This window comes from Lepidochelys kempii, chromosome 9 (genome assembly GCF_965140285.1).
Source record: "Lepidochelys kempii isolate rLepKem1 chromosome 9, rLepKem1.hap1, whole genome shotgun sequence".
NCBI classification, from domain to species: Eukaryota; Metazoa; Chordata; order Testudines; family Cheloniidae; genus Lepidochelys; species Lepidochelys kempii.
In genome coordinates, this window is record NC_136388.1 from 68,263,406 (window position 1) to 68,288,357 (window position 24,952).

Genomic DNA, 24,952 nt, shown 5'->3' on the forward strand with positions numbered 1-24,952 from the left:
TTTTCTGGATGTTAAAGATGCTTCTCATTACCATTATAGTATGTCACTTAACTACAGAGCTAGCTGGACAGTGGAATTTCTCTTCCATGGGAAATTCTGATACTTCAAAATGTGCTTGGTTGTTTTTGGAACAAAAAGCCATTAAATATATACGCATAGTTTAATATGTACAATTTAAATGGAATAAAACGAAATGAATCTAAACAAAATGTTTTTATCTCACTGAAAGAAGTTTTGACTTTAATGAAACAAAAGGAAGGTATAAACAAATTGTTTTGACTTTCTTCCATTGAAAATTGTCTGAATGACCAAGTTTCCATGAAACATTTTAATTTTGACTAAACTGCATTTTCCTATGGAAAACTATTTTGCTTAAACTTTTTGAGCAGCTCTACTTTGCGGATGAATGTCCATCTTTTTCAAAGGAATAGGAGGTCAAAGTGAAGAAAATGACTGCCTGCCTCTCTAATCTGTTTAGCAGCTCTTCCATCCCTGTACCCAACCCCTTATTTATTGAGGTTTTCGTTGATATGTTCCCTGAATGGTACTGTAACTATATTTCTCGCAAGTATATTTTACCTTAGCTAATAGGTAAATAAGTGCTATTAACCTCATGAGTCATATTGTTGGAAGTCACCAAATGGTGCTGTTGAAGCTGGTCTAGCTAGTTCTGTTTCTGAAAGCACAGAATTCTGTGTTAAATTCTGAAGTGGTTGTCAGTTGTGCCAGAGTTCTTTATAGATCCTAACCATGTGACCAGTAAGATCTGTTCAGGCAGAACATGACCAAATTGTTCCTGGGTGTAGAACTACTGACTACAGGTCATCTACACAAACCAAATATTGTTATAGGGTGCCAAATGCATTAGTGTTAGTTATACATTTCATTTCTACATCTGGTCTGTAGCTACAATTGTTCCAGAGATCCTTGGGCACTGCACCCGATCCATTACCCATAGTTTTGCAAATCATTAAGCGTATCTGTAGTGTAAGTGCTGGCTAATTTTACAGTACAAAAAGAAGTGCACTGAAGGAGATTTGTATCCCTAAATGTCACATTACTTTATTTCATGGTGAATCGCATCCAACTTCTGTTCAAGTCCTGGGCAAAATGCCCATTTACTTGAGTGGGAGCAGAAACTGGTCCTATATGTATTTTTCAAGTAGTTAATAACGGAGCCATATCCCGCTGTCCATTGATGTCATTAGGCATTCTGATTAGAGTCTGCAGAAAGTGGCTAATGTATGTACCAGTCCTTTTATGCTATTTTTATTTTGACTTTCTCTTACAATAGACCATTTTTAAAAAAATCAGAAATATCTAACATTGGTAGATATAGTACAGATTGCACTAATCAACAAGAGCTTCCCTAGACCTTTTTTGTTGACATGGGGATTGAAGAGTTTGGAGTTTCATTAACTGGGCCAATAGAAATGCTAATGAGAGAAGTTATCTTTTTCAGAAATGGAATTGTTCGATAATATGACCATTACTTGCCAATGTAAAATAATTACTGTATAAACCTTCTGCACAGTTTTAAGGAGACTAATAAGTGACAAGCCTTTTGCAAATAATAGCCAACAAATAAGCTTACTTCTGTCTGTAATGCAATATTGGTTTTGGTTTTTTTTAACTTTCTCTGGCACTCATAAATAATTGAATCATAAATACATCTCTTTAGGAGTGATTCGCTGACAATGTACATCTAAATGTATCAAACTATCAGGAGAATCTAAATGATCACTTAGTTAGTTACATGACCAGAAGAATTAGCGTATAGGGTTTAAGACTATTAGCCAGAGCTGAGGCTCTTAGTGAAAACAAGACTCCCATGGAAACAAATAGGTGACAGGCTCAGGTCCTATGTGTGCACTTGAAATGCATTTACTAAAATAGAAGTCTAAAGCATGCATTGCTTTAGGAACAAATAGGTGTACTGCAGTGTAACATCTGGAAATGACTCAAACAAACAATTTTCTATACTTCTCTACTTTGCATGATTTAATTAGCTAACTAGTTTGTATGTTAATGCACATTTAAATGGTTAACATTTAATGAACACAAATATGACAAGATATGTTCAAACTTGGTACTGTAACCAAAGCACCTATTGTACGTGCATAGGTTTTAGCAAAATAGAGTGGAGAAGGAAACAAAAGTATTCTAAATGCTGTACAAAGCTGTGAACATGTAAGTCTGTTCCTTTCAGACTATAACTGTCTTAACTTTGTCAGTGATCCTGGAGGAACAATTATTGGATTGAGTGTTTGTTCCATTTAATAAGGGTCCTTATTAATTCAAAATTTCAAGTAGGTCTGATTGTTCCTAGAGAATGAATGTCCTTTCTAGTCAAATGATAAATAATCTAAATATAGGTGTGTTATGGGGGAATTAAATTCTTGCTAAATGCTTTTGTATTAGATAATGTTTTGTGAGTCAAATAGCAATTGATGTAGCTTTTCCTCTTTGATTCCATTCTGCTCATTCTTAATTTTTTTTTCAGCTGAGAGAAGACAAATTCTTATGTCCAGACGCATTAAGGAAAGTGAAGATGCTCACTAAGCCTGTATTGAATCCATTTATAGTGACTATCTGTAGCAAGTATAGGAAGTGTTTTTAACTCTTACTTCAAGAAAACTTGGAGGCGATTCCTGCAGCCCATGTGAGGGCTTAAGAAACCCTGAAGACAACAGAGCCATTTTAGTTTCACTGTATTTGAGGCAGAGGAGAGAGAAAAGCCTGGATGCTAGAGAGCTCTGCTCTCTTGGGACCTCTTATACCACAATGAAAGAGTGAGAGGGGAAGGTGCGGCAGTAGCAGCATCTCCGCCCTGCCTCTTTCGGGCTTCCACCCCCACCCTTGAGCGACGCTGGGGACCGGCAGGGCAGGGCAGAGTAGGGTGGGCTGGAGCCGGGTCTCTCGCTGCTGCAGGCCCCCCACTAGCCCTCCAAGACACCCTGGACCCTGCTTCCCCCTGAAGTGTGGGGCCCCCAAGAGTGTGGTAAGCCCAAACATTGGTGGAGCACGGGCACCACAGGCCCATATAACTTGCCACCTATGCCGGTGAGAGGTTACACTAAAATTTTAAGCTATTCCTGACATGTGAAACAGCCCCACTCTCTGCCGAATAATTGGGTGAAACTGTGCTCTGCTCTTAGCAAGCACACATATCCAAATGATTCTGGTTTACCCCCTAGACCTCAGGCACCACCACTGCAGTGAAACACTTGTGATCTGGAGAGCACACTGAGACTACATCTATGCTTCACACCACCAGCATCGGCCTGTAGGTTGTGTGTAACTACATGCTGCAGTGGAAAGCAGTGTGTCCACTCTGCAGTGTATAGCTACATGTGTCAGCCTAAGGCTCTGGCACGAGGGAGGCAGTGGGGAAAGGCTTTAGCAGCAGGAAACTGCTAGACCTTGTGCCTGCCACCTCCACTTTGCCAGAGTCTTTCCCCACTATTGGAGCCTTTCTCTGTGGTGGGGAAAGGCTCAGACAGCCTCCAGGCAGTGGAACACTACACTGCTAAAAACAGCAGTGTAGACATAGGAAGCATGGGTGTGTAGAAAGCCATGTAAGATGCATATCATAAGGCTCTGGTGTGTCTTTACTCTACTCACCTAAGCAGTGCCTCACCGTCTACATTGCTATCTATACCCATGCTGGGCGGGGCGGCATACAATATATGTACTCTACACACCACCGTAAGAAGTGTGCACTATTGATGTATGCTGAATATTGGATGTTATTGAGAATCCTGGAGTCTCACTGTTTCTAGAATTAAAAATTTAATTATATATATGTCAGGGATCGGCAACCTTTGGCACGCGGCCCATCAGGGAAATCTGCTGGTGGGCCGGGACGGTTTGTTTACCTGCAGCGCCTGCAGATTTGGCCGATCACAGTTCCCACTGGTCACGGTTCGCTCTTCCATGTCAATGGGGGATGCAGGCAGCGGCGCAGGCTGAGGGATGTGTTGGCTGGTGCTTCCCGCAGCCCCCATTGGCCTGGAATGGCGAACTGCGGCCAGTCGGAGCTGCGATTGGCCGAACCTGCAGATGCTGCGGTTAAACAAACTGTTCTGACCCACCAGCGGATTTTCCCTGACGGGCCGCATGCCAAAGGTTGCCAATCCCTAATATATATATGTATTTATTTTTACCAAAATATCATTAAAGGCTGGCCCAATCCTGGTGAAGCTGGATAGAAAGCCAGTCACCCTAAAAGCTAATGTGCAGAATCTAGTACACAGATATCAACATGGGTAAGAAATTTTGGAGTTATAATTTTATTATCTGCTGATTTGATATCAATCCTTATAACTGACCAGCCACTTCAGATGCTCCTTGTGAATAGCAACAAGAACGTTAAATTCACAGATTTAATGTGAAAGTTATGATGCTTCGGTCTTAAAGGTTTTATGAAATGTGCCGAATAGATGTTGAACAGTCACAGGCTTGGACTATACACGTCACCTTGAGCCAAAGAGTTGCAAAAATATTGAAACCTTAAGATTTTAGAAACAGAACTTTTAAAATCTGATTAGTCAGACTTGACCAAAGACATCTTATTGGTAAGCTCCCCATGTAGGGATGATATGAATTTGTACATTGACCATGTAGTTTAAAAATATACTATTTTTTTACCTTCTGTGGTTTCCTCCCACTGGCTGCCTTAACAGTAGAGTATACACATAAATCTGTGTTCCATTCCTCCTCTCATATGTCTGGCTTCTCATGGAGGAGTAACCATTGTGTAATATCTGTTTACTATCAATGCTGTATCTGGAAAGCAGCATTGGGACTAGTAGGTTTGGCATTTAGATACAGCGTATCAGTGTGTAGCCTGCTGAGTGGAGAGCAAATCAAGTAATTTTTTTAAAAGTAGTTTACTTCCAGGAAGTTCACTTTGGTCTTTGATGCAGTCAGTTTTAACGGAATGGCCAGATTTATATTGCTACGCTGTATAATGAAATTGCTAAGCCTTCATTATCTGAATAGTGCTGTGATTCATGCTAGCAAGTGGCTAAGAATTATAAAGCTGGGGGAAAGAAATGAGCTCTTATGATGATGATGGCTCTTCAGTGTTCCAGTTATTATATGGAGATATACTGACGAGCCTTCATTTGACATCAAATTCTTCAGATCTGAAAATACAGTCGATGCCAATTTCTGTGTCTCGTTTAGGAAGCCGATTTTAACTATTTTTTTTCTGAATTCAGTCCTCAGTTTGATACATTATCCCACTATTACAAATATCCTCAGAATATTTAACTGTTCTCAATAACTAATGGTGCCATAGAGAATGGTACAAAAACAAATGATAGTTCTGATTCTTCTACTGTTTGGTGGGATGCAATTCTGGATTCGTTAATAGTTTGAATGTTAGGAGATGATTGAGTCACTTCTCCCCCTTTCATTGTCTATCACTCTTCTTCCACAAACTAGAACCCTGATATAAAATCTGTCAACAGTATTCTAACTATATTGCAACAGAATTCCTCAAGAACCTTGCAGTTTATCACTGCTGTTGCCATCTTTCAATGACCAGTCCTCTCAAACAGGAAGCGAACTGATGTTTATCTTAATCACTTTGGGCAACTGTACACTAACATCAGAAGGAGTTTAGAACTCTGCCATGAATAGAAAATTATAATAGACCTTATCCAAGGGATGCTAATATCGACTGTTATGCATGTACTGTTGAAATTAGTATTGGGTGAGAGCCAGTGATGAGCTGCCAAAATCTTAACAATAGGCTCCTTCGTCACCCCACAAGGAGGTCGTTGCCCACCCCTGCCCCCCGGGACTCCTACCCCATTCAGCCCCCCTGTGTTCCTTGATGTCCCCCCCAGGACCCCTGCCCCATCCTTCCCTGTCCCCTGACTGCCCCCAGAACCGGGCAGGAAGATCTCGTGGGCCACCGTAGTGGGTGCCCACCCCACCCCTAAGAGCCAGGGGCACCTGCCGGGAGGTGAGGTGGGGAGTCCTGGCGGTGCTTACCTGGGGTAGCTCCCAGGAAGCATCTGGCAGGTCCGTCTGGCTCCTAGGGGCCGGGGAGCAGGGGGAGCGGCTGCTCCCCCACTGATCACATTAAAAGTGGTGCCTTAGGTGCTGACTCCCTGGGTGCTCTGGGGCTGGAGCACCCATGGGGAAAATTGGTGGGTGCAGAGCACCCACTGGCAGCTCCCTGCCCAGCACCATGCCCAGCCCCAGCTCACCTCTGCTCCGCCTCCACCTCCTCCCCTGAACGCACCACCCCGCTCTGCTTCTCTGCGTCCCCCTCCCCCCCTGGCTTCCCACGAATCAGCTGTTTGCGCGGGAAGCAGGGGAGGGCTGAGAAGCAGGCCACGGCTTCACACTGAGGCTGAGGGTGGCGGAGGTGAGCTGGGGCAGGGAGCGGTTCCCCTGCGCCCCCCCCCAGATTACCTGCTGCGGCACAGGTGGCCCTTTCCTCGCGCCTCCCTCCCGCCGCCCCCGCCCAAGATCACCTCCACTCTGCCTCCCTGGGCCTGAGTGGGAAGCTGCCGCTTGCTTCTCAGCCTGCCCCGGCTTCCCGCGCGAACAGCTGATTTGTGGGAAGCCAGGGAGCGGGCGGAGAAGCAGAGCTGGGCAGCGCGTTCAGGGGAGGAGGCGGAGGTGGAGCGGAGGTGAGCTGGGGCCGGGGGTGGGGCGGGGAGCTGCCGGTGAGTGCTCTGCACCCACCAAATTTTCCTCTTGGGTGCTCCGGGGTGGAGCACCCATGGAGTCGGCGCCTAAGGCGCCATTTCTGGCCGGTTAAATTTAGAAGCCCTTGCGGAACAACCGGTTCTAAAAGGGCTTCTAAATTTAACAACCAGTTCTAGCGAACCGGTGGGAACTGGCTCCAGCTCACCACTGGTGATAGCACAAATGCTGAGAGTGTGACCGTATGAATGTGGATGTTGCACAGGGAACATTTAGCTGTGAGTAATCCAATTGACCACTGGATGGCACTGTTCAATATAATATGTCTCCTGGAAGCTTATTGCTATAGTGCACAAACTTTAGACTTAGAGGACATTCTAGAAATGACATTTAGCCCTGCTCTACACTAGGACTTCAGGTCGAATTTAGCAGCGTTAAATCGATGTAAACCTGCACCCGTCCACACGATGAAGCCCTTTATGTCGACTTAAAGAGCTCTTAAAATCGATTTCCTTACTCCACCCCTGACAAGTGGATTAGCGCTTAAATCGGCCTTGCCGGGTCGAATTTGGGGTACTGTGGACACAATTCGACGGCATTGGCCTCCGGAAGCTATCCCAGAGTGTTCCATTGTGACTGCTCTGGACAGCACTCTCAACTCAGATGCACTAGCCAGGTAGACAGGAAAAGCACCTCGAATTTTTTAATCTCATTTCCTGTTTGGCCAGCGTGGCAAGCTGCAGGTGACCATGCAGAGCTCATCAGCAGAGGTGACCCTGATGGAGTCCCAGAATCGCAAAAGAGCTCCAGCATGGACCGAACGGGAGGTATGGGATCTGATCGCTGTATGGGGAGAGGAATCCGTGCTATCAGAACTCCGTTCCAGTTTTCGAAATGCCAAAACCTTTGTCAAAATCTCCCAGGGCATGAAGAACAGAGGCCATAACAGGGACCCGAAGCAGTGCCACGTGAAACTTAAGCAGCTGAGGCAAGCCTACCAGAAAACCAGAGAGGCGAACGGCCACTCCGGGTCAGAGCCCCAAACATGCAACTTCTATGATGAGCTGCATGCCATTTTAGGGGGTTCAGCCTCCACTACCCCAGCTGTGTTGTTTGACTCCTTAAATGGAGATGGAGGCAACATGGAAGCAGGTTTTGGGGACGAAGAAGACGATGATGATGATGATGATGATGAGGTGGTAGATAGCTCACAGCAAGCAAGCGGAGAAACCGCTTTTCCCGAGAGCCAGGAACTGTTTCTCACCCTGGACCTGGAGCCAGTACCCCCTGAACCCACCCAAGGCTGCTTCCTGGACTCGGCAGGCAGAGACGGGACCTTCGGTGAGTGTACCTTTTAAAATACTATACATGGTTTAAAAGCAAGCATGTGAAAGGATTACTTTGCCCTGGCATTTGCGGCTCTCCTGGATGTACTCCCAAAGCCTTTACAAAAGGTTTCTGAGGAGGGCAGCCTTATTGCATCCTCCATAGTAGGACACTTTACCACTCCAAGCCAGTAACACGTACTCGGGAATCATTGCACAACAAAGCATTGCAGTGTATGTTTGCTGGCGTTCAAACAACATCCGTTCTTTATCTCTCTGTGTTATCCTCAGGAGAGTGAGATATCATTCATGGTCACCTGGTTGAAATAGGGTGCTTTTCTTCAGGGGACACTCACTCAGAGGAGCCTGTTCCTGCTGGGCTGTTTACCTGTGGCTGAACAGAAATGTTCCTCGCTCTTAGCCACGGGGAGGGGGAGGGTTGAAGGGGTAGCCACGCGGTAGGGGGAGGCAAAATGCGACCTTGTAACGAAAGCACATGTGCTATGTATGTAATGTTAACAGCAAGGTTTATCCTGAACGAGTGTAGCCACTGTTTCATAAAATGTGTCTTTTTAAATACAGCTGTCCCTTTTTTTTTCTCCACCAGCTGCATGTGTTTCAATGATCACAGGATCTTCTCCTTCCCAGAGGCTAGTGAAGATTAGAAAGAAAAAAAAAAACACACTCATAATGAAATGTTCTCTGAGCTCATGCTGTCCTCCCACACTGACAGAGCACAGACGAATGCGTGGAGGCAAATAATGTCAGAGTGCAGGAAAGCACAAAATGACCGGGAGGAGAGGTGGCGGGCTGAAGAGAGTAAGTGGCAGGCTGAAGACAGGGCTGAAGCTCAAATGTGGTGGCAGCGTGATGAGAGGAGGCAGGATTCAATGCTGAGGCTGCTGGAGGACCAAACCAGTATGTTCCAGTGTATGGTTGAGCTGCAGCAAAGGCAGCTGGAGCACAGACTGCCACTACAGCCCCTGTGTAACCAACCGCCCTCCTCCCCAAGTTCCATAGCCTCCACACCCAGACGCCCAAGAACGCAGTTGGGGGGCCACCGGCCAACCAGCCATTCCGCCACAGAGGATTGCCCAAAAAAAAGAAGGCTGGCATTCAATAAATTTTAAAGTTGTAAACTTTTGAAGTGCTGTGTGGCATTTTCCTTCCCTCCTCCACCACCCCTCCTGGGCTACATTGGTAGTCATTCCCCTATTTGTGTGATGAATGAATAAAGAATGATGAATGTGAAGCAACAATGACTTTATTGCCTCTGCAAGCAATGATTAAAGGGAGGAGAGGAGGGTGGTTAGCTTGCAGGGAAGTAGAGTGAACCAAGGGGCGGGGGGGTTCATCAAGGAGAAACAAACAGAACTTTCACACCGTAGCCTGGCCAGTCATGAAACTGGTTTTCAAAGCTTCTCTGATGCATACCGCGCCCTCCTGTGCTCTTCTAACTGCCCTGGTGTCTGGCTGCGCGTAACGAGCAGCCAGACGATTTGCCTCAACCTCCAACCCTGCCATAAACGTCTCCCCCTTACTCTCACAGATATTGTGGAGCACACAGCAAGCAGTAATAACAGTGGGAATATTGGTTTCGCTGAGGTCTAACCGAGTCAGTAAACTGCAACAGCGCGCCTTTAAACATCCAAATGCACATTCTACCACCATTCTGCACTTGCTCAGCCTGTAGTTGAACAGCTCCCGACTACTGTCCAGGCTGCCTGTGTACGGCTTCATGAGCCATGGCATTAAGGGGTAGGTTGGGTCCCCAAGGATAATTATAGGCATTTCAACGTCCCCAACAGTTATTTTCTGGTCTGGGAATAAAGTCCCTTTCTGCAGCTTTTGAAACAGACCACAGTTCCTGAAGATGCAAGCATCATGTACCTTTCCCAGCCATCCCACGTTGATGTTGGTGAAACGTCCCTTGTGATCCACCAGAGCTTGCAGCACAATTGAAAAGTACCCCTTGCGGTTTATGTACTCCCGGCTTGGTGCTCCGGTGCCAAGATAGGGATATGGGTTCCGTCTATGGCCCCACCGCAGTTAGGGAATCCCACTGCAGCAAAGCCATCCACTATGACCTGCACATTTCCCAGGGTCACTACCCTTGATATCAGCAGATCTTTGATTGCATGGGCTACTTGCATCACAGCAGCTCCAACAGTAGATTTGCCCACTCCAAATTGATTCCCAACTGACCGGTAGCTGTCTGGCTTTGCAAGCTTCCACAGGGCTATCGCCACTCGCCTCTCAACTGTGAGGGCTGCTCTCATCTTGGTATTCATGTGCTTCAGGGCAGGGGAAAGCAAGTCACAAAGTTCCATGGAAGTGCCCTTACGCATGCGAAAGTTTCGCAGCCACTGGGAATCGTCCCAGACCTGCAACACTATGCGGTCCCACCAGTCTGTGCTTGTTTCCCGAGCCCAGAATTGGCGTTCCACAGCATGAACCTGCCCCATTAGCACCATGATGCATGCATTGGCAGGGCCCATGCTTTCAGAGAAATCTTTGTCCATGTCCTGATCACTCACGTGACCGCGCTGACATCGCCTCCTCGCCTGGTATCGCTTTGCCAGGTTCTGGTGCTACATATATTGCTAGATAATGCGTGTGGTGTTTAATGTGCTCCTAATTGCCAAAGTGAGCTGAGTGGCCTCCATGCTTGCCTTGGTATGGCGTCCGCACAGAAAAAAGGCGCGGAACGATTGTCTGCCATTGCTCTGACAGAGGGAGGCGCGACTGACGATATGGCTTACAGGGTTGGCTTCAGGGAGCTAAAATCAACAAAGGGGGTGGCTTTACATCAAGGAGTATTTCAGGCAGGACTTCACGGAGGGTTCCAATAAGAAATGGTGCTCCTAAGTTATTGTTCTCATTGGAACAATGAGGTTAGTCTGGCCTCTGATTGATACATGGCTAGATTTACCTTGCTGCACCTTTTCTGTGATTGACTGCAGTGTGACTTAGAGGAATGAGTCCCCTAGACAGGGGAAGGGGGGAAGCAAATGAGTACAAAACAAATCTGGTCTATTTCTTGTTTTGATCCACTCCATCTATCTTTTACATCTTTGGCTGGCAGAAGGACTGCATGCCATCCACATATCATGGCTGCTCAGCAGAAGACGGTGCAATACGACTGCTAGCTATCCCCATCTCTTGCCTGCCCAGCAGAAGATGGTACAGTACGACTGCTAGCAATCCGTATTGCCTGCCTGCTCACCATAAGACGGTTCAATAGGACTGACTGCAGGACTAAAGAGAATGACCTGGTCAAGTCACTCCAAACTTAGTCCCTGCGCCCATGTCTGCCCAGGCGCTCCCGGCCGACGTGGCCAGGAGCACCTCGGACACGATGAGGACGGCTACCAGTCGTATTGCACTGTCTGCTGCCAGAAGGCAATGGGTTGCTGCTACTGTGTAGCAATGCAGTACCGTGTCTGCCAGCACCCAGGAGACATACAGTGACGGTTACCTGAGCGGGCTCCATGCTTGCCGTGGTATGGCATCTGCACAGGTAACTCAGGAAAAAAGGCACGAAACAATTGTCTGCCCTTGCTTTCACGGAGGGAGGGAGGGAACAGGGGCCTGACGATATGTACCCAGAACCACCCGCGACAATGTTTTAGCCCCATCAGGCATTGGGATCTCAACCCAGAATTCCAATGGGCAGTGGAGACTGCGGGAACTGTGGGATAGCCGCCCACAGTGCAACACTCCGGAAGTCGACGCTAGCCTCGGTACTGTGGAAGCACTCCGCCAAGTTAATGCACTTAATGCACTTAGAGCATTTTCTGTGGGGACACACACACTCGAATATATAAAATGGATTTCTAAAAAAATGACTTCTATAAATTCGACCTGATTTCGTAGTGTAGACATACCCTTAGAGTAACTGAGTGCATTGTCAAATATAACAGTTTTTTAAAGCTAACACATAATAATCCACAATTTAACAGAATTGGTATTAGAATTAGCATATTAGGTGACCTACAAAGCCGTTTCAACAGCACATGCATCTTGTTGGATACTCCATTAACATACCAAACTCAGTAACTTTGTTTTGTCATAGAACTAATTTTCAACTCTTCCTGAATTAAGCTGTTTTATCTAGGTACTTGTATTGCCCCCACAATCCCCACCAGGGTTTTTGCGTGTCCCCCACAAGTAAAAACAAATAATTTCTTTCCTTTCCTGATATAAAGAGGACTTATGGGGTTGTTTTAAAGAAACTATATAGATGGGATTGCAGCAAAATACATTTTGCTGTTGCTGCCTTAACATAGAACTACAGAATTAAAAACCAAGTTAAGGTCACAATTCCCCCTCTTGTTCTAATTCAAGATTACAGGTGCCATTATAAAGTTAGTGTAGATGTTACTGTGTACTCTTTTGAATAGTCGTACACAAAAACTATTCTCAGTAAAAGTAAAAAGTAATCATTTTCATCCATAAGGACAGAAAGATGATGGACCATTCCTTTCTGGCTTCTGCAAAATGATCAGGGAAAGAATCACAGCTATGAGAGACACAAGCATGTGTTTTTTAGGCCTTGTCTACACTACAGGGGGAGATTGATCTAAGTTACACAACTTCAGCTTCGTGAATAATGTAGCTGAAGTCGACATACTTAGATTTACTTACTGTAGGGTCCACACTATGAGATGTTGACTGGAGATGCTCTCCCGTCAACTCCCTTTGCACTTCTTGTTCAGGAGGAGTACAGCGATCGGCGGTCGATTTAGCAGGTCTTCACTAGACCTGCTAAATCGACCACCAATGCATTGATCGCTGTGTGTCGAAGCCCTGATAAGTGTACACAAGCCCTTAGGCAAAATAACAAAAGATAAACTATTTTTACAATGTACTGAAAGTCTATATGAAAATGTAAAACAAATCACACATGTTTTAATACATTCCATGTTCTCAGGCCTTTTGTACTTTCACAAAGAGCAGATTGTGTTGGGTAGCAGTTCTATATTTTGCCTGAACATTTTTAATTAAGGGTTGTTTTTTTTTAAGCATAGAAACGTTGTTATAAAAAAATGTATCTGAAAGTGTATGTTTATAATAATTTAAAAATTTTTTGTTTGGACATTATTGCTACCATTGTATCAACAATATTGTAGTGAAGTCAGAACTTCATAAGGGGGAGTGAGGGAGAGTAGATCGTTGGTTCAAAATGTCTTCCTTGGTGCAAGAGGGGAATAGTACAGAAGGGAAGCTACAGAAGATATATTTATATGTTAGCAAGCATAGATATTGGTAAAGCTATGCTTATTTTATTTTTGCTGGCTTAAGCTTTTTGTACTGCTGTGTGTGGGTGCAGCAGAGTAGGCACCTGCTCGGGCCCAGAGTGGTTTAAGATAGCCCTGGGAGAGGGCTAGGGTAGAAGGAAGGCAGTGGGGCTGATTGGGGGCCACACCCCAATCAGGGCCCAACTGGCTCTATAAAGGCTGTGAGCCAGAAGTCCAGGGAGAGTCTCCCTCTGCCTGTAGAGGGAGAAGGGCCTGGCTGCAAGGTGCTGAGCAGGACATCTAGTTTGGAGCAGGACTGGGGAAAGGCCAAGGGATCTTGGGAGCTCTGGCCTAGGAAAGCCCCAGGCTGTGGGCCTGGTAAGGTCTATTAGGTACAGGGGTTGCAGGGGCAGTCATGGGTAGGCAGAGGCAGCAGGTCCAAACCCAACCTTGCCTGTGATGAGTGGCTCATACTACAGTCTGCCCCAGGACATGGAGGCTGGCTGGTGACTGGCAGGAGCCTACGACTGAGGTGAGGTAGTGGGTGTGGGGGTCCCCTGGGAGGGGGAGACCCAGAATTGTGGAGTACTGCCACGGGGAAGCACCTAGTGAAAGGGGCACTGGGGTCCTTGGAGGGATACGGGAGCCAGCAGCAAGGCGAGACACTGGCCTGAAGAGGGTTCTCCAGAGGCTGGAATGCTAATTCCCTGAGACGACCAGCAGGAGGCACCACTGGTGAGTCTGCGCCCGACTACAGTGTGGGAAAAGATGATTTTTACCATGACTGACTGTCCCACCTCACTCCCTCTTGTAATACACAGGGGCTTCTTTTGCTAAGAGTAAAACCAGCATTAGCTTCATTAGATCCAAGGTCAGACCTCATTCCTTGCTGTTAATCCTCACAGTACATTAAGAGAGAGGTGGTTTTACTAGAAATGCTACATGTAGTAACGATCACATCTGTGCATGGTCCTGGGAAGTGTGTGAGGAAAAAACTGATGTACCTCCTGCATGCATTCAAGGGATTTCTGCATAATACAAAATGTGCTAAGCAAAACTGAGAAGTAGCTGAACAAGTTTTATGCAAAACATGTTCATTGAATCCAATGAGTTACTCATCTGACTGCATTTGTTCCTTTTTGATTGCTTTTCAGTTTTTGTTACTATTAATGTTTGGAGGGGGATTTGTCATCCTATTTCTGGTTGACATATATTAACTGTGTGCTTGGAAGCAAGGGTGATAGGTAGGAAGGGTGTAGCAGGGTGTGAAAGCCAGTGGTAAATAATAGGGTGATCTCTCACCATGTAAAGAGGAGAGAGGCTCAAGCAGTGTCTGTTTGGCCCACTGCCTGAGGACATTTTACATTGGTTCCATCCGCAGAACAGGAAGCGAATTGTCTGCAATAAGAACTTGCATCAGGCAGCAACCCCTTTATGGAACCATCACTGTATTTGACACATGGAGATGTATGGTCCTGTTGCTAGCTGGTAGCCTGCCAGCATGATGTCTATGCTGTTTAGAGGGAGCATGGCCTTCAGCCCCATCACTATTCTCAGTGAGAAGCCAGGAACCAGTAGTAGCCCTTGCTAGTCAGGCAATACTGGCAAAGTAGTAATCTATAAATTACAGACCTGGGTAAGTTGCTCTGCCACACACACAAAGTGACTTCTCACACGCACAAAATACATGAATGATACTTTCTACATAGAAGAGTTGAGTCACGTGGCCCCCTGACCACATGACTTAGCTGGCAAATAACAGCTCCAGCACCCAATTCGGCATCTAGAACACTTGGAGTGATCTCTATTAACTGCTTAAGAAATGCTTGGGCCCTAACAGTTTCTTATTAAACGATGCATGCAAAAATTATACCCAAACAGGTTGATAAGTGTCAGTTAAGACCATTTGTGGACAGAAAGAAGTGCTAAATCAGACTAAATTGGTTGAAACAAGGAAGAATCACTAACAAACATTTGCTGAACTGTTCTTAATACATTTATTATTTGTATTACTATAGCACCGAGAAGTCCCAGACATGCTTTTGTCCCAAAGAGTTTACAATCGAAGTATGACATGAGACAACAGGTGGAGCTAGACAGATAAAGTGTCGAGGAAAAGGAAACAATGAGACCATTTTGGTCAGCATGATAGGCTGTAGTCATAACAAACTAGCAGCCTAACTGCTTCAAGATTTTTTAGGCATCATGGAAAAGGAGAAATAAATTTGCTTCATTTGCAAGAGACTAATCTTGCATGAATAAAGTTAAGTTAACACCACGGGTACAACACTTTCATAGAGTTTGTGGTGTTGTTTTCAATAACTCTATGAAATATCTAGTAAGTGTGTTTGTATAGTGCCCTTTAGCTGAATAAAGAAAAGGAGTACTTGTGACAGCTTAGAGGCTAACAAATTTATTTGAACATAAGCTTTTGAGCTACAGCCCACTTCATCGTATGCCACAAGTACTCCTTTTCTTTTTGCGGATACAGACTAACACAGCTGCTACTCTGAAACCTGTCATTTAGCAGAATAGTTACTGCCTCTCAAAATGAGGGTGGAAAATATTCTTATGCCAGGGTCTGCAAATAGCTTATTAAAGCAGTGGGCTTGGGGCAGCGGGGAAGCTCCTGCACATTCGACACTCACAGTAGAACATTTTTTTATGTCAAACATCTTATGGTGAGCAGTCAAACTCAGAATTGGCTTATTTTTCATTCACTATGTGATGTACATTGTTTGCTAAAGCTCTGAACTGAATACACTATTTCCACTGACAATTCAATGTTTTACAGATTCAGTGGCGGGAGATGGGTGTGGAGATGGTTTTTTGTGATGATTTGGGGGATCCACATTCTGGGTCTAACAGATTGCCTTATATGGGATTGGGAAGGAATTCCCCCCCCCCCCCCCCGGTCAGATTGGCAGAGACACTGGGCATTTTTCACCGTCCTCTGCAGCATGGGGCACAGGCCACTTGCTGGTCTGAACTAGAGTAAAGGGTGAATTCTCTTGTGAAGTCTTTAAACCATGACTTTAAGACTTCAGTAACTCAGAGGTTATGGGCCTGTTGCAGGGGTGGGTGGGTGAGGTTCTGTGACCTCTGATGTACGTGTAGTCAGACTAAATGATCATGATTCCCTAAGGACTTCAAGTCTATGAATCAGCCATATGCTTTCAAGAGTGGTGTCACATCCCCCTCAGACTAGGAGCAATAGATTGATTAATATGAATAGCTCCCATTCCAATGGGAGCACTGGAGGATGATGGGATGTGGCTGCATTCCAGGTGAAACCAGTTTTCTCCAACTTCTCTGCAGTGGGTCTGCATATGAAGCAGTGGAATTTCCTCAGAAAGGGGAAACCAAGAAACTAGGTCTTGGTGCTAGCCTTTAAAACCACAAAAAGAAAAGGAGTACTTGTGGCACCTTAGAGACAAACAGTAGCTGAGATAAAAGAAAGGAGAGGGACATGGTTTTGTAGCAGAGGGGTGGCTCTTGACTGAGGGACCAGCTGAGGAAAAAAGAAGATGGCTGTGGGGAAGGTGGGGGGCGGGGGGGAGTGAGAGACTCAGGACATACAGATGGGGACATGAGCATCGGTAATGTGAGGGTAGGGGAAAAAGAGAAACTGGGAAGGTAACAGCTGCAGACACAATTGCTTATGTAGAAATCCCAGTCACCAAGGATGGATAGACAAGCTATGGTTATGGTAAACTCACTAATTTTTGGAGCAAGTGTTGATCTGCTCAATGTCAGGAATAGGACAGTTTCTTGAAATCAGATATGAATGGAGAGTATCCAAGCATAAAACTGAGGTTATAGTAACCGAGAGTAGCCTACAGCTGTCTGGAACACACAGCATTTTCATGGTTCCAGCTGGTAACAAGTTTTCAGTGTTACGTACTGGGTGGAGTGGGATGGCAGAGAGAGGAGAATTTGGGCACTTTACAAGCATATTGATTGGTGGGAAAAGAACCAGTGGGTTACTGGGCTTGAGCAACTTCGAACAGCACTATCAGAGTTGGGATCAGGATGTGGAGATTTAGGAGGCTCCTATAGTTGAGGGTAGTGAACCAACAAGAAAAAAGTGGCCAGAAAAGGGAGAAATAGAGAGTGAGAGAGAGAGTTAGTCAACTAGATGAGAATTGCAAGTACTTGTGATGACCTGGATCTAAGTCTTTATTTAGATGATACTGACAATTGCAACTTGGAATGTACGTTCCAGCCTGTGTGCACCAGAGTCAAATAATCTTTCAGTTTTTAGTGGGGCCAGGTCTGGGTTAAGTGGGGATCCAAGAAACATGATGAGCTCAGAAGGACTAGAGGAAGATCCCATCTTTTTAGTCCACCGGGCCTGATACTTATGATGGAGTAGGTATACTGTTATGCAATATCAGTGCAGAGGGTGGTAGAACTGCAGTTGGGAAGGGAATTATTAGCTGATTTCTGTTGTTTGGGTATGAAGTATTGTTGTCATCATCTACATCTTGCAGTGTCAGAAGCTGAGGAAAGATCTTTTTATTGAGGTTGCTTCTTTTTTTACTGATATCTTGACAGTTGTTTTTTATGAAGGGAGGGGTAATTTATGTAGCTGCTGTGATTGACATAGTGAAGCAACCTAAAGGATTATGAGCTGATGAAACTTACAAGCAGTGTACGATGCTGTTGGGTTAAGGATGTTTTTGGGCATCCACATTTCAGAAAAAAGGCAACATTTACATTTTTAGAAAGTTATTGCGCAGTCCATTGGGTACACGTGACAGCTACCTCAATAACTGAACAAGGTGCAGAGCAGCCTGATGAGTTTTTGGACCACTGCTTGGTCTGAATTGAACTCAGGAACTATGTAACGGAGACCTTTGTCTGAGGTTATTGGAAAACAAATACTTAGTAATTCAGTTGCAATTAAAAAGGTTGAAGTCATCTTTATGGAACGAGAAACAGTTTAGGAGTTTTATGCATCCCAGATGGCATGATGGGGATTGATCAAGCCGAGACTGGCAATCTCTGTAATCCCTTTTCAGGATGTCTGTATACAACTGATTACAAACATTATTTAGCATTGCAGAGCCATTTGAGAGCTTCATAATCTACTGAAAGCTGGGGGATGCATAGAAATAAGGATCCTAGAGGAAGTTAAGAGGGAAATGGTTCAGTGTTGAAGGAGAATGCTGGAATCGGTTAAAATTACAAAGGACATTATGACAATAAGTTGGGCAGCTCCCTCTGATATGTTTGCAAGATCGAAGGAAAAGAGACTACAGTGGGATATGGTTGGGTCAGAAACCCTAGTACTGGACAGGTCTGTAGGGACCTGTTGGCTTGTTGAGGATATGCCCTGAATGTTACAGTGAGATAAATCTTCCCCCCCCCCCTTTCCAGAATCAGTTTTTGAATAGTATTGCAGGTTTTCTAACATTGGCAGAGGAGGAATGGAACTCACTTGTGAGGCCCGTTGAGGAAATGGAGGTTAGTGCAACTGTATTGTCCCTGAAAAGAGAACTACCAGGGACAGACAGTTTAAGTGTGGAATTTCTGTGCTTTCAATGATGCCTTGTCTAGCGGCACATTGGGAACGTCCTTTTGTGAAGTCCTTTTGCTTTTTTTCTTTTCCCCCTAAGAAGGGGGTTAGGAAGATACCAGGAATATTGAAGGCCTATTGGATTACAAAATGTTAGCTTCCATTCTTGCCAAGAGATTGGGGAAAATAGCAGAGAAATTATTTCATCCCAGTCCTGCTAATGCAGTTAAAGTTTGTGCAATGGCGTATGCTTTGTGTAGTTTGCAGGCAGTATTTGAAATTTTGAAACAGGGAGACTGGCAGGGTTTTGTTTTGGCTTTGGATCTGGTCAAAGCTTTCTATAGAGTGAAACTGCCTACCTTAGAGTTGGTCCCGTCTCGATATAGGACTTGTCTATGTGATCAACTAGTTCACAGCAAGCTGGGGTGTGAATCTAGCCTGCTGCAGATAAACTGTCCATGTGGACCCTGCTGATATGTGTTAATAGTTTCTTAGAGCGCTTTGAGCATACTCCCATTTCGAAAAGGACCGTATCCTCCCCCATAGTTTGCAAACTGGCTATGGATTGTGTACATTGACTCACAATGCATCATTTTATAAATGAGTTGAGGGGAAAGTTTATATGGACACATTCTCGGGTAAGACAAGGTTGTCTCTTGAGTCTATTGTTTTGTTTTACTTTGGACCCTCTATTGGTGGCAGGGTATGGTAAGAAAGGATTTGAATATAAATGTATGGATTGAAGGCGAGATGTTTGACCTGTACAGACGTCACAGTGCTGGTGGGCAGTGGATAAGATTGGGATATGTATTATTGACACCTTAAACAATTATTCAGTTGGAGCAGTAATCAACATAAAGAGCAAGCCTTTGTGGGTGGAGACTTGGGGATATTTTGGAACAAAGCTTCAGATGAGATTTGGTTGCTGAGTTGAACTGGAAGAAGTGGTTTGCCTCCTGCCAAGTTAAGGAGATTCAGTGAAAGAGATGCACCCTGACTTTGGCAGAAAAGTTGAAGTTGGTTAAAACATTGCTGTTTCCTCATTGTATTTATGGGATATATAATGTTTATCCTACCCTGTGAAAATTGTTGGTCAAAGTGAAAGGGTGATTTTTTTTTTTCAGATGCTCTGGGGCAATAAGCATAAAGTAGTGTCGTCCCAGTCAGTTAAAGAAGGGGGTTTGGGAATGATATGCCCTGAAGGTTTCTTGATATATATATATTTAATTTTCATAGGGTTTGTGCAGCTGCAGATAGGGGCTAGCCACTTAATCTCCTATATTACGGGGAAGAAACAGGGGAAAGGGGGCAGGAAATGGGGGTCAGACCATAAAAGGGTAGTTTATTCCTGCAACAGCCCTGCAAGCTCCCTCTTATACAACTTGCTCCAAGATGTATTTCCCCAGCATTTGAGATCATGGTTTGCAGTTTAGAAAATCACTACCAAAGGGTGCTTAAGGACTATTTCTCAGAATGCCATTTAGTGGTACTGAATTGCCCAGAAGATTGTCTCAATGGGGCATTGTTGTACTTCTGAAATACTAGCATTCCCTTCAAATACCAGGATATAAGGTGGTGGATATTCAATGGTAAATTGTGGGTTAGAGGTAACCTATGCCTGGGAAGCACATAGAAGAAGAAGGCTGCTTCTAGGAAGCCTGTGTGGATCAGATGAGAGAATGGAACACTTTTTTTATATTCTGCTCCTTTAACCTCTGCATTTGGGATCTGGTGATCTCAAAACTGAGAGTCACGCTGTTGCATGGCCATGACTTTTAGACTTCTGGAGCTTTTCAGGGATCAGAGGATTCTGAATCTACCTCGATAAGCAAGGTCAGACATTTGTTGCATATTTTCTTTCAGACTCTTGCTCTTAATACTACCTATGGGAGAGGGGGGAGCTGCTCACCTGAAAATCTAGTTCTTGCAATTTGCGCAGTTGTTTAGTTGCTGGTAATGGAGAGGAAAAAAAGGAATGGGTTTAGGGGAATGGTGGGTATCATAGGGACCTAGAATACCAGATTTACCTTCTAGTTTTCAGAACAAAGACTGGGATGGGGAGAGTTTGGGTTGTTTCTTTCTGCATCTGTGACTTGCCCTGATTGTGACAGAAATTTTTGGTTTCTGCTTTGAAGTTTTTATTTAAAGATGACCAGAGATTTGGGGGAGAAGTCATGTGCCGGAGAGGGAGTTCCTGGACACTCTAGAACAGTGGTCCTCAAAGCCGGTACACCGCTTGTTCAGGGAAAGCCCCTGGGAGGCCGGACCAATTTGTTTATCTGCCGCATCCACAGGTTCAGCCAATCACAGCTCCCACTGGCCGCAGTTCACCACTCCATGCCAATGGGGGCTGCGGGAAGCGGTGCGGGCCAAGGGATGTGCTGGCCGCCCTTCCCACCGCCCTCATTGGCCTGGAGTGGCGAACCGCGGCCAGTGGGAGCCGCGATCAGCCGAACCTGTGGACGCGGCAGGCAAACAAACCGGTCTGGCCCGCCAGAGGCTTTCCCTGAATAAGCGGCGGACTGGCTTTGAGAACCAGTGCTCTAGAAGACTCTAACCAAATCCCAAAGAATGTCCAAGTGGTGAGGAAACCAATGTGGGGAGCGACATAGAGATGATTTATTGTTTTGTCCAGGTCTGTATCTTTTATGATATCTAAAATAAAGTGTGTGTGTGTGCGTGCACTTCAACTATCATGTGTTCCTGGGGAGGTAAACTGTAACCCAGAGTGCCCACGAGGCTGGAGCTCTGAGGAAGGTGCTTAAGGGTGTCTGAGGGTGGGGGGTCAGCTTCTACAAAGAGGTAACGGACAGTCTTCCCAGGAAGTGTGTCAGAGGGGCCAAACAAAAGAGACTGTGCTGGAGTCTACCCAACCCAAGAGAGGCCTAAGAGCGCACAGGTCTAGAGTGGTGGGACTGAGAGTGCAGGGAGTGAACAGTTGAGCCTGATCACTTGGACACCAATTAGTCCTCACCTCCCCTTCAAGGTAATTATCTAATCAGGCTGGGTGAGAGAGAGAATTATCCTTCTTGGCTGATGGGCTAAAGAGGCACAGGAACAAACTGCAAGGAGAGAGAGGAACAGGGCTCTGTGAGCCCAGCTCCACAGAGGCCTCAGGGAAGGGAGACCTCAGGTCCTGAGGAGAAGGCCAAAAGCACAGATGATATTGTAAATAGACTGTTGCACGGGGACTGTAGTGGTGGTGTCGGTGGAGGGAACTCAAATGGCACTGGGAATGCACAACCAGAGGAATCTGTGCAGTTTCTGCTGGTAAAGAAGACAGGAGCGAAGGTGCACCTTGTTACAAGGAGTCAAACGCTGCAGCCTGGTGAGCGACCAGCAAGGCGACCTTCATCAGGGCTGTGGCAGTTCATGTGAGTGCAGAATTCTTACAAAGCACTTAGACTTCTGAAAAAACAATAGCTGAGGGCCTGTCATGAGGTAGGAGGATTTTTTTTATGCTCTCTAGACTCATTTTCTCCATATCTAAAACGAAATAACAAGCAGTTGTGGTTATTCAAGCTACTGATAGATTTCGAAGTCTAGATTGCGAGTATTCATGTATCATTTCATCTCTGTGGTGTCAGTTGGGGAGACAATGTGGCTTACACTATAAGGGCATAGTCTGGGCTTTGGGTGAACTGTGTTCTACTCCTAATTCTGCTGTGTGACCTTAGGCAAGTCACTTTACTGCATCCTTTATTTTCTGCATGTAGACAGAGACAATCCCTATTAAAAAGAGCTTACGAGTACAGCAAGTAGCACAGAGAGGCCCCTATTTCAGTTGGTCTCTAGATGATATGATGAAGAAAATCATTTTACATCAGTTAGCTGAACAGAGCAAAACAGAGTGAAACTCACCTGAATGTTCCATTTCCTGCTGTCTACGGGTGTGATAAGAATACCACAGTTATATCTTCATCCAAATGGAAGTCTCTTCTACCACACCTCTGGCCAACATAAAAGGTTTTTTGTTTGTTTGTTTTTTCCCTGGTAAAGTGGGGACATGTTGCTATGTGAATTCTAAGAATTTCTGTTGCTTTTGTACCTGAGAAATGCTGTTCATCTTTAATGGAAGTGATTCTTTTGTCATGGAAATATTCACTAACTCGGAAATTCAAAATGCTGATGTCACATTATAGTATCTATTCACAGATATTTGTAGCCATCATGAAAAGCTTCTGTTCTGAGATACAGTGAGATAAGTGAGGTACCTTCAATTAACATATTGGAATAGGCAAAATATGTGAAGAGTGATTTAAAATATAAGTAGACCATATATGCAAATATTATATGAAAATGGTGGTTGTTCTTAAACATAAAAATGCTGTAGCCACTAGTCCATACACCTTTTAGAGTCAGTTTACTTTGTTAGTTAAGCAGCTGCTACAACATGTGTAGCAACTGTTTAACCTTTTTAGTATTTATTGCATATTATAAATCTGTTTATAGTGATGTGGAGGCCTTCTGTTTGTATATGGTGAGATTCTTCATATCATTGCAGTCTTAGTAGTAATACTCTTTTTTTTTTTTTTTAATATTGTATATAATATATACACACCAGGGATTGGCCAGCACATCCCTCGGCCCCGCCACTTCCTGCAGCCCCGATTGGCGTGGAACGGCAAAATGCAGCCAGTGAGAGCTGAGACTGGCCGAACCTGCAGACTCTGCAGTAAACTGTCCCAGCCCACCAGCAGATTTCCCTGATGGGCCACATGCCAAAGGTTGCCAATCCCTGAGATCGATTACTTACACACACACATACCATTTATTCAGGCAAGGACACTATTTTCACTGATGCCCAACACAGCAATGAGAAATTCGGTTATTTTCTGGTTGCTGTCCATCTTTCTTCATGAAAAGAAAGGGGATAATTCCCATTGCTTGTTATGTTTCTTGCACTAATTTAAATTAAAAAAAAAATAATGTTCAAGGTTTGGGGGAGCTGTCTGAGTGCATAAGGTGTACATCTCTAGCAAGTTTCTGCTCTAAAAGTACTTGCCATTGGGAAGCTTAGACTTGAAATTAGATGAAGGTTTCTAACCATCAGAGGACTGAAGTTCTGGAATAGCCTTCCAAGGGAAGCAGTGGGGGCAAAAGACCTATCTGGCTTCAAGATTAAACTCGTTAAATTTATAGAGGCGATGGTATGATGGGATAACAGGACTTTGGCAATTACCATGAATAGTTAAAGATCAGTTAAATAGGCCCAGTGGCCTGTGATGGGATGTTAGATGAGGTGGGATCTGAGTTAGGACAGAGAATTCTTTCCTGAGTATCTGGCTGGTGAATCTTGCCCACATGCTCAGGGTTCAGCTGATTGCCATATTTGGGGTTGGGAAGGAATTTTCCTCCAGGGCAGACTGGAAGAGGCCCTGGGGGTTTTTCGCCTTCCTCTGTAGCATGGGGCACGGGTCACTTGCTGGAGGATTCTCTGCACCTTGAAGTCTTTAAACCATGATTTGAGGACTTCAATAGCTCAGACATAGGTCAGGGGTTTATTGCAGGAGTGCGTGGGTGAGATTCTGTGGCCTGCATTGTGCAGGAAGTCAGACTAGATCATAATGGTCCCTTCTGACCTTAATATCTATGAGCATTACAACTAGGGCTGTCAATTAATTGCAGTTAACTCACACGATAAACCTCAAAAAAAAAAATAATCACAGTAAGAAAAGGAGTACTTGTGGCACCTTAGAGACTAACAAATTTATTTGAGCATAAGCTTTCATGAGCTACAGCTCACTTCATCAGATGCATCTGATGAAGTGAGCTGTAGCTCATGAAAGCTTATGCTCAAATAAATTTGTTAGTCTCTAAGGTGCCACAAGTACTCCTTTTCTTTTTGTGAATACAGACTAACACAGCTGCTTCTCTGAAACCTGTTATTAATCATATTGTTAAACAATAGAATACCAATTGAAATGTGTTAAACACCTTGTGTTTTTCTACATTTTCATGTATATTGTATTCTGTGTTGTAATTGAAATCAAAGTGCATATTTTTGATTATAAATATTTGCACTGTAAAAATAAAACAAAAGAAATAGTATTTCAGTTTACCTCATAAGTGCTGTACTGCAATCCTTTAGTTGTGAAAGTGCAACATACAAATGTAAGGTTTCAGAGTAACAGCTGTGTTAGTCTGTATTCACAAAAAGAAAAGGAGTACTTGTGGCACCTTAGAGACTAACCAAT